Genomic DNA, 9,834 nt, shown 5'->3' with positions numbered 1-9,834 from the left:
ATGACTGTGATAAGGACAAACATAAAGGAGGTGCACTTTAGGCCGTTATGATATGCGAGGGGTCAACAGGATGCTGTGAGTTCCTCTTCTTGCTGTGGAGTGTCTGCAGCTGCAGAGCAGAAAGAGAGCAGGAAAATCTTCCAGAGAGAAAAGACAAACATGCTCATAAGCTGAACACAGAGGGGCGAGAGCGTTTTATTTTGGTCTTCGAGGAGATCGGGTCTGAACTCTGGCCTTGACTTATTGATTCAAAAGCCCCATTTTAAGGCTGATTAACCAAACTAATTAGATGCTAACGTAGAAAAACTGACAGATGCTTTAGACATGGTTGCTCCCTCCGGTGCTTTAAAGACCAGAGACTGGGAGAAATTGATCTTGATCAAACAGAACATACAGCAGAGAGGAATCTCTCTGAGATGTTCGAAGTGAAGAAGCTGCAGTCATTTAACAAAGCTGATGGACTGGAACCCACCGGGGAGTCAGGATTTGCCGCTGAGTTAATAATTTATTCATGGATTCCACGAAGCAGAGAGAATGCTTCCTGTCATCTATTTATTGTGTCTACAGTGGCGTTTAATTATTTCAACATTTCAACTTGAATTCGCAGAAAGGGCAACAAACATTGAGGAGTTAATGTTTTCAGAAATAAGAATTGTATTAAACTATGAAGAAAATGACTTTAGCATAGTTCACAGAATGTGACCTTTAACCTCATTTAACCTCATTAAACCTCACATTACCTTTAATAAGCCTTTTGAGCATCTGTTTTTGTGTGATAAAACAGTTACTTTGTTTATAAATCCCTTTAAAGCACCCACAACTGAAGCAACGTGCTGCACAAAGCTTCAAGTTACAAATATACAAACACAACACAAAATAACAACATTTATTTATTCTTGTATGTTTTTATTATAAATATTATTATTATTGCTTTATTTTTTATTCATTTACTTATTTTAATTTTTATTGTGTGCTATGCTCAATAAAGTTTTATCTTTTGTTTTCTTAAAATAGTAAACAATACAAAACCAAAGCAACAAAACTAGGTCAAACTAAATCTCACTGGAGATAAAAGCCAAAGAATAATGCAGCTTCAGCCAGGAAGCGGCATTATATTTTTGGTCTCCAGTAAATAATGTGGTTGGGAAAAATAATGGAATTAATTTATGTTATGTAATACATCTGTAGTGTTATCCCCTGCCTTCTTCTCATTGGTTGACCGGCACCTCTTGATGACTCTTTTCCCCGAAAATTTGCTGAGTTCTTCAAATCCAAAGTGAAGAACCAAACATTGATGTTCTGCCCAGACTTACTTATCTGAGAAACAGGAATGTGGGAGCTAATATGGGCAGAAGCCAGAATTGGTTCCATAAACGAGCCAAGAAAACCAATCTGGACCTCAATATTTTTTTACTGAATCTGCTCAAGAGATTTTCTCCTTTAGACAAATTTATTCAGCATTATATACAGTTTAATTTAGAACTGCAACTTTAAAGGCTAATTAGTGTTTAATCATGTTCTGTAGTGTATATAAAGCAACTTGGGTTCTTTACAAAGCAGCTATTTTATCCTGTTATAAGATGGTCTTCACCCAAGACGGTTTTCATTTCACAAAGTATCACATTTCAACACTTACCAGCGTTGACTTAAATGCTAGGGTCACATCTTTATGTCATTTCCTGGAGTGTAGAGGTAAGAAATGACTCTACTTACAAAGATCACAAAAGGTCAAGACAGAAACATGTAATCAACCATAAAAATTGGTTAAGTCATCTCTGTCTTCTCCCTCCTGAACTATGAAGTCATCCCACAGGCACTGAGGTAATGAAAACACAGCATCTGCTTATTGTTGGATTACCTACCTAAACTGCTCTCAAATTAATTTTGGGGGGGCTTTGAAACCATTATTTATTTAATATTTTATTTATTTTGTTTGTTTGTTTTTAAGTATAAAGATTTCAAATGAAACTTTTTCCATCTTTTCAGTTTTTTACAGCAATAAATCCACTGTTTGTTAATCCAGTCCTCATTATTAAAGCTTTAACTTAAATTAAAATAAATAAATAAATTTAGTTTCTCTTGTTCCCTCTTCTCCTTTTTGCCGTCTTGCTTTGTGCTTCCAGCTTTAGAATGTTTCCGCTTCACCATTTTGTCCTGATCTTTATCTAACTTCTAACATGTTGCTTTGCTGCCCTGCAGTCCTTCATGTGCTGCAGTTTCCCATCTAGATATTACTGGAGAGTAGCCAACATACTCCGTTTTAAAGGAGTCTAATTACCTTTGAGTAGAGAACCTCGACTTCAATTGTCAGAGATTTATTTGCTGTTGGGCCGTCTCTGTTCACACAGGCTATTAACGATTACAGGACTGTCTCGGTGATTAGTGGATTCGAAAAACAGGCTTGAAAGCTTTTTAATTAGGCTACTGTTGATGAATGCTACTGTATGTATTTGATGGAGAAGGCTGTGCAACTTTGCTAAAAGCAGGAGGCAGAAAACGTGAATGTCAGCTCAGAAAATGTCAGAGTAGAAAGAGAAAGGCCTGGAAGTTGTTAATGAAGGATCAAAGATTATGAAACAAGTCATAAAAATTATACCAAGATGTGAATGAGGCTAAAAGGACCAAATTGTGACTGTGGTTATTTTCTTACATGAGAAATTTGCACTACCAAAGTATAACTACCTACACAATTATGTTAGATGTGCATAAAAACTGTGCATAGTGTAGAGATAAAGACAGTATATTTACACCACAACCTTGTTTTTCAAAATTAATCAATTAAATTATTACTCTTATGGTAAAAATGCTAAATTATTTAATTTTACTGTTTTATTCTAGCTGTTCCTTTAATAATGAACATCAGAACTGATTTAACCTTTGTGTCACATCAAGACAAAGTTCAGATTATTTTTCAAAATTTTTCAAAATAACGCTTAGCTTGAAAAAAAACTTCTTTTTTAGTATTATTTGCTTTTTAACATTGAAGTAATGCTACAAAAACAAAAGAAAAACTATTTTAAAGTGCCACTTAGTGCCAACTATGTTAACTATGCTATAACCAGTTGTTATGAAAATGCTGTAAATATCAAACATGGCATTGAAATATGATGCCTTGAAATTGGGCCTCTGTCTCTTTAAGAAACTTCTACTCTTTCCTACATTCAGCTCATCATCATAACAATTAGGCACCCCCAAATGGCTGCCAAGGGAAATCCAGAAATCTTTCAACTATGAAAGAATCAAATGTTTTTGACGATGGAATAATATTATGACATAACATAAACTCAAAAAAGTGGAGTTCACATAATACCACCCCTTTAATAGAGGTGGGACGAGTATCCTAAAATTACACTCACGTAAGAGTAGCGCTACTTCAACATATTTTTACTCACGTAAAAGTAAAAAGTAGCCATTCATGAAATTACGCAGGTAAGAGTAAAAAAGTATTTGGGAAAAAGTCAAATGATAATCATTTAATATTTAAAAATTACATCACCAGACCAAAATATAAAGGGGAAGTTTTGGTATTTTAAAGACAAAAATGACAATAATTTATACAAACAACAAAAAATAACAAAATCAGACAAAAGAACATTTTTTCAAATCAGTTAATTTAACTTTTGAAACATCAGCAAAACTGCAGGTTTGTGTCTGTGTCCGGTGAATTTTTTTGGTTGAAATGTGTTTGTTCTTCATTCAGTGGAGAATCCTGAAGTTTTACTCAAGTAAGAGTAGAAATACTTCAAAATAAAATTACTCAAGTAAGAATAAAAAGTACAGTGTAGTAAAAATACTGAAGTAAATATAGTTGAGTGAATGCACTACTCAACTCTTCCCTTTAATAAACAAAATCAGCCTTTACTCAGTGTGTTATTGGCTTATATAAACTCTTCTTTGATGTTTTGAAAGATTTAAATATGCCATGAAAAGGTTTTAGCAGCTCTGTCAAACAGAAAAAGAGAGTTTGTGATATTCAGCAGAGTCCTGAGGTTTCTTCCATCTGAATTGGGTGAGAGGCGTTTCACCTGGATGTTGAGTAATATTGTTATTTGTGTTAACCTGATTTTATTTTTATTTATTGAGGGTATCTGAAGTTGAAGTCAGCAACAGCGGAAAAGCATCTAAACCCAAATGCTTGGACCCCAGAGGGACGTGTAAACTGTGAGTCCATTACGGCGCTCACTGTTTATTTCACAGTCCCAGTCTGCTATTTCCAGGTTCACCTGTGACCCTGCAGTGTTGGGTTTGATGCTTAGGAACCATGAAGCTGCTTGCAGAAGGGAAATGTCAACACCACTGGGTTCATGAAACTGAAACCAACCAGGAATTGAACTTTCTGCAGGAGCAAAGAGGCTTACTGTAACCTGGTGATGAAAAGAAGTTCAAAAACACAACTTTTCTTCTTTTTTGGGGAAGAAACTATGTTGATCCTGTTTCATTTTGCTGTATGAGCCAATTTAGCATTATTAATAACTAATAATCAGATTTTCAAAAGTTCCTCATACCCTAAATGCTCCATTTGAACTGAATCTGCACCTCATATTGAGTGAATATTTACCTAATAATTCACTATTTTACAAAAATAAGATGAATATATTAATATAAAATTATATTATATCGTTTTTTGGTTCAAAATCTTTTTTTTTTTCAATATTGTGACAACTCACACCAAGTCAAACTGCATTTATGAGGATTCAGTCTAACTATTTCGTGCTGTTCCCTTGCATGCAATGACATGCTCTTCTGCTGCTGAGCTGCCAAAGACCTCAAAGCTGACCAAACAATGACTTTGCTCTTTTATTCACCCAACCTAAATCCAACTGGGCACTTGTGGGCTCTTCTCAAATGTGGGATTTACAGTTTGGGAAGACAATGCACCTGTATGGGCCGTATTTAAGAGGCTGCGGCTGCTGCTTCAGCAAAACCTGACAGTGAGCCTGCAACAACCACTGAAAGGAAAAGTGACAATATTTGCCTCTGTTGGATCTCAAAAAAAATTATTTTATTTATTTGTGTAGAACTAGATATCAAGCAATTCAAATTCTGTTGCAGAAAAAAAGAGAAAAATTAGGAAAACGACTTACGTAAAAGCATGCATAGACTATTAAAATACAAAAGCCTTTATCAGAAAACTGAAGTAAACAAAATTGTTTTGTGTCCAGATTTAAAAGAGGGAACAATCTCTGCACATCTCAGGTTTTCAGGAAGTTGGTTCTAGAGCTGCATGTCCCCATGAACCCAGGAGTTTGAGATGGTTTGCACCTGATAATTAAGTTTGAGCCCAATCAAGTAAATAATCAATGAAAAATAGACCAATTAATCCAACTTTATATATAAAAAAACACTCATAATATCATAAGATCAGGTGTAACAAACAGACATTCAACGACTAAACACGTCCTATTAAAAGATCCAAATGTAACCAATAAACATTACAACATATTAATTAAGTTGTTAATATTAAATAGAAATGGCTCATGAATAGAGCCTTGAGGAACCTCACATGAGATTTTTTTCTGTTCAGATCTAAAATAAGCACAAATTTGTCAAATAAAGTTTGAATCAATTTATCATAAACTCTTTTTTCCAGTCAACATAATGACCAGCTGTCCCAGCACTGAACCACAGGTTGAGCCACACAGTCCCAGAAGCCGATTGGTTTCGTTCTGTAATGTTCCTCCATAGCTTTAAATCTTACTTAGTTCAGTTTTCTAATCAAGAGGCTCAGCATTTGGAAGAAGCAGCAGCAGTGATTCTGATTAAGCGCAGGTGGCTGCTGAGGCCGTCCGTCTGTGTGACATGACAGCGTTAGTTGTCCTTACACACTTTATGTCAGCTTGGTGGCATTTAGTGAGATTCATTGTTCTCCCTCAGCCTGAAACAAAGGCCCTGATTAACTGGTGTGTTCCTCCTCAGCTGATTCACTGCTTGTGTGTAACCGGCCTCAGATCAGGCACAAAGGCTATTAAACACCCTGCCGGCATAAAAGCCCCCCAAAATGAGGTCCAGGCTAACATCGGCAAGCCTCATGCAGGGAATCCTTCCTGGTGTCCGTCTTCATGTTGGAAACCAGCTTGTGTTAGATAAATGTCTGCTGGAGCAACATGTTGAAATACAGCTGACCAGAGCGTGACCAGGACCGTCACTCTGCAGACGAAACACAAGCATGGCACTGCAAGATTCCTGTGGGGATGAATTATTTTATGAAGACACGCAAACAGCCAGATTGAAAAGAAAGAATAAATCTCTCCAGAGGCTGTGGGGATGAAAACCATTTAGAGTTTATTAGAATCTTTTTCTCTCTGTTTGTTTGGAGTGGGATTAAATAAATACTTAGTGTCCCTTGATCTTTGGTTTTCAAAGCCTACTATTGATTTTAGCATTCAAGACACAATATTGGCAAATGTTTGTGTTAAACAGAGAAACGACCCTCCACTTGTAGAAGTCCTTAAAATAAATAAACAAATAAATAAATAAATACATACATATTTATTGCAGTGCCATAATTTTAAATCTATAATCCTAAATTTATTTATAATTTATAAATTAATTTATTTATGGGTATTTTTACAATGTGGATGGGTGTCAACAAAGATAATAATAATAATAATAATAATAATAATAATAATAATAATAATAATAATAATAATAATAATAATAATAATAATAATAATAACAATAATAATAATAATAATAATAATAATAATAATAATAATAATAATAATAATAATAATAATAATAATAATAATAATAATAATAATAATAATAATAAAAGCAGAACAATAGTCATAAAACGTTTATTCATAAAAACTTCTGTTGTGATAAAAAGCGATACTGAAAATAAAACCAGACTTTTAGCCACCTAGCATTTTCCTTTTGGTAGTTTCATTTCTGTCTGACTTGCTCCTATTTTGATTTGTGTACTAAATTAATTCATAAAATACATTCATGTACTTATTAATGGGTTTATTGTTGATTATATGAGTGGAAAAACTCCAATACAATCATTCAATTTCAAGTGAAACTTTAAAATTGTGTTTTAAAAACACATCTTTGTGACATATGAATGTGTTTTTCGTCCTGTATGTATAGCAGGTGTGCCAAACTTTACAGAAACCTTTAGATGCTCCCCTTCTCCTAGACAGAACGTCAGAATATCAAGCTGACGAGGGGATTCAACCATTTGATTGTGATTAAGCAGGAATGTCTCTAAAAGTTGCTTGATGGACTGATTAAATGAAAGAATTTAGTCCTTCATATTAATTATGGAAAACATGAGACAGATGAGAACATAATTAAACAGCCTCATCAATTCGTATGTTTAATGCTCCACCGTTTATCGTGTACAGCTACAATGACTAAGATAAGAAGTTCAATCATCCCAAACTTTACCATGAATCAGTTTTTCACTGAAAGCTGGAATGACAGCAACCCCACTACACACCGGGGTCTTTTGCTCTCCTCCTGTCCTTCAGGTGGTGGCAGCTATAGGACGCCACTGTGCCGGGTCTAATCCTCCTTATCTTAATGACTTCCAGCGCTATCGACAAAGCTGCAGGAACAATCGACCTTCTCCCTCTTTTATCAGCAGAAAACACTTCCCTCTCCAGTCCTGTCACCCATCCCCTCGTGTCAGGTCCCTTTTCCTTGCCTTTCGCCCTCTGATTATCTTTATGTACTCAGTCAAAATCTTGGTCTTATTTATGTAGAGTCTCCTGATTCCAGGAAAGTCTGGGAACTTGGTGCTGTTGGCACGCTTTTAAAAGGAGAGAGACAACCACACACACACACACACACCAAATACATAACCTAAATATATGCTTTACTTTGTCTTCTCATTGATAACAACCGGTCGGCAACGGGGGAGTTTGAGCAGAGATAGCCGGAAGAAAAGGACCAAAAGTTTATATGAAGTTTTCTTCTCTAAAGGCCGCACACGGAGAGAGTTGGACCAACAAACTCCCTGGACGGCTGATAATGACAAGAAAAGAGCAGAAGTTATGTTTTAACAAGCACACTTTGAAGTCAAGTCAAACTCCTGAAACCCAGAGAGCTTTGGAGTGAAACACTTATTTCATAAAATAAACATCAAATCTTTATTTAGTTTGTGCTTCGTCTTAGTGTAACCTAGAAGAAACATAATCTACATAAAAAAACATAAGCGTTAAAGGTTGCTGCTACTGAAAAGGCTGAGAGTGAAAATGAGAATTTTATTTAACTGCTTTCATCTTCACAAGGTTGTCATGTAACAGGATTCACTGGAGCTTTCTAAGCTTGTTTTATTTCATCCTACTTACATACAGGTTTTCTCATTAGTGCCTGTTTATTGACCATACTACTTCCAATCTAACAGAAGCCATTTTTATGTATTGTAAGATCATTTCTAGCAAATATCTTATGCAGACTTTGAATAACTGTTTGTCATATCTGTTTGTAGTCGGGCTATGCCTTTTGATGTTGGTTTTTGTTACGCTTTTCTAAGATATCCTCAATGATCATGGCTGTGCCTCTCATTTAATGTCCTTTTTTGTGTTTTTCTGTTTCTCTGTTGCATTATTCTCCTGGTTTTACCCTCACTGGCTCAGAGAGATAATAAACTGGAACCAAAATCCTCCTCTGTATTCTGAGAGATTGTGAGCTGCTCCTCTCCATATGCTTCAGGTCTACAGCCTGTTTTCGCTAAATTGACCATCAGTCAACACCTCGCTCTGCCTGCCTTCCTGTCACTTCGACTCTCACTCTCCAGCAATCGTGACCTCCAGGACTTGACTAGACGCCACTCCAGGTTTGCACATCTTATGTCCTGTGAGGTCAGCCTGATTGGCTATTGCAACCATCTTCTGACCACTCAATGAGTATTTATTTTCTGTAATCGTTTTACTTTGCCATACACAAGTCAAAAAAATAAAATAAAATAAAAACAGAACAAGACCCACTGCACTGAACCCCATTGATAACCTCCTGGTTATTCCACCATTATTGATTTCTGAACTCTTTCTGGTTTAAAACATTAGTATTGCTGTTTCTAAATGAATATGAATTTGTTTTCTTAGCATTACTTGAGGTATAAAAGCACTGCATATTTTTGGTTATTTTGACTATTTCCCATTTTCTGCAGAAAAAAAAAACAACAAAATTTTTTATTGTAATTTTGGAGACATGTTGTCAGTAGTTCATAGAATAAAAAAAAAAACAATGTTCATTTGACTCCTCACAACAATTATTCCTGATCTTATCACCTTTATCTGAAGTACAATTGTTTTCAATATTCATCCTGACTCTACTAAATCATAAATATTTTTAAACTATAGAATATTTCATTAGTTGGATGAAAATAATCAGATGTAGTTATAATTCGGATAGCTTTCTTCTAGCGCATGGAGGCAGGTTTTGTGTTTGTTTCTTAGACTTATAACAGTTTAACATTTCTTATTAATCCTGGATGAATTCATGTAGTTTTTAGAAAGTCACTTCAACTTGGCCTTTTATTTTCAAGTGATAACAATCTGCTTCACAATTATACAAAATAAGACTTAAACTGCACAGAAATGAGCAGTGGGCCTGACAACAGGTCGGATAATCTTTTCCTTCTGGACATAAAGAATAATATAAGCATTAATAATGAGAGTAATTTTTCCATTTTATACCATTGCATAGTAAACTGGTATTTCTTGAGCACAAAATGAGTAACTCAATGTTTTTGTTGTTGATGTGTCTGTTATCTGTGCTTAATGAACAATGAAGCGACCTGGTGTAATTGCTTGCAGCCCAGCAGTGGGGGTGTAATTAGAGAGGCAGGGAGGAGAGTATGGCTTCACGGCTGGCACCGTTTAA

Source organism: Gambusia affinis, linkage group LG07, assembly GCF_019740435.1.
Source record: "Gambusia affinis linkage group LG07, SWU_Gaff_1.0, whole genome shotgun sequence".
NCBI lineage: Eukaryota > Metazoa > Chordata > Actinopteri > Cyprinodontiformes > Poeciliidae > Gambusia > Gambusia affinis.
This window is presented reverse-complemented; position numbering follows the sequence as displayed.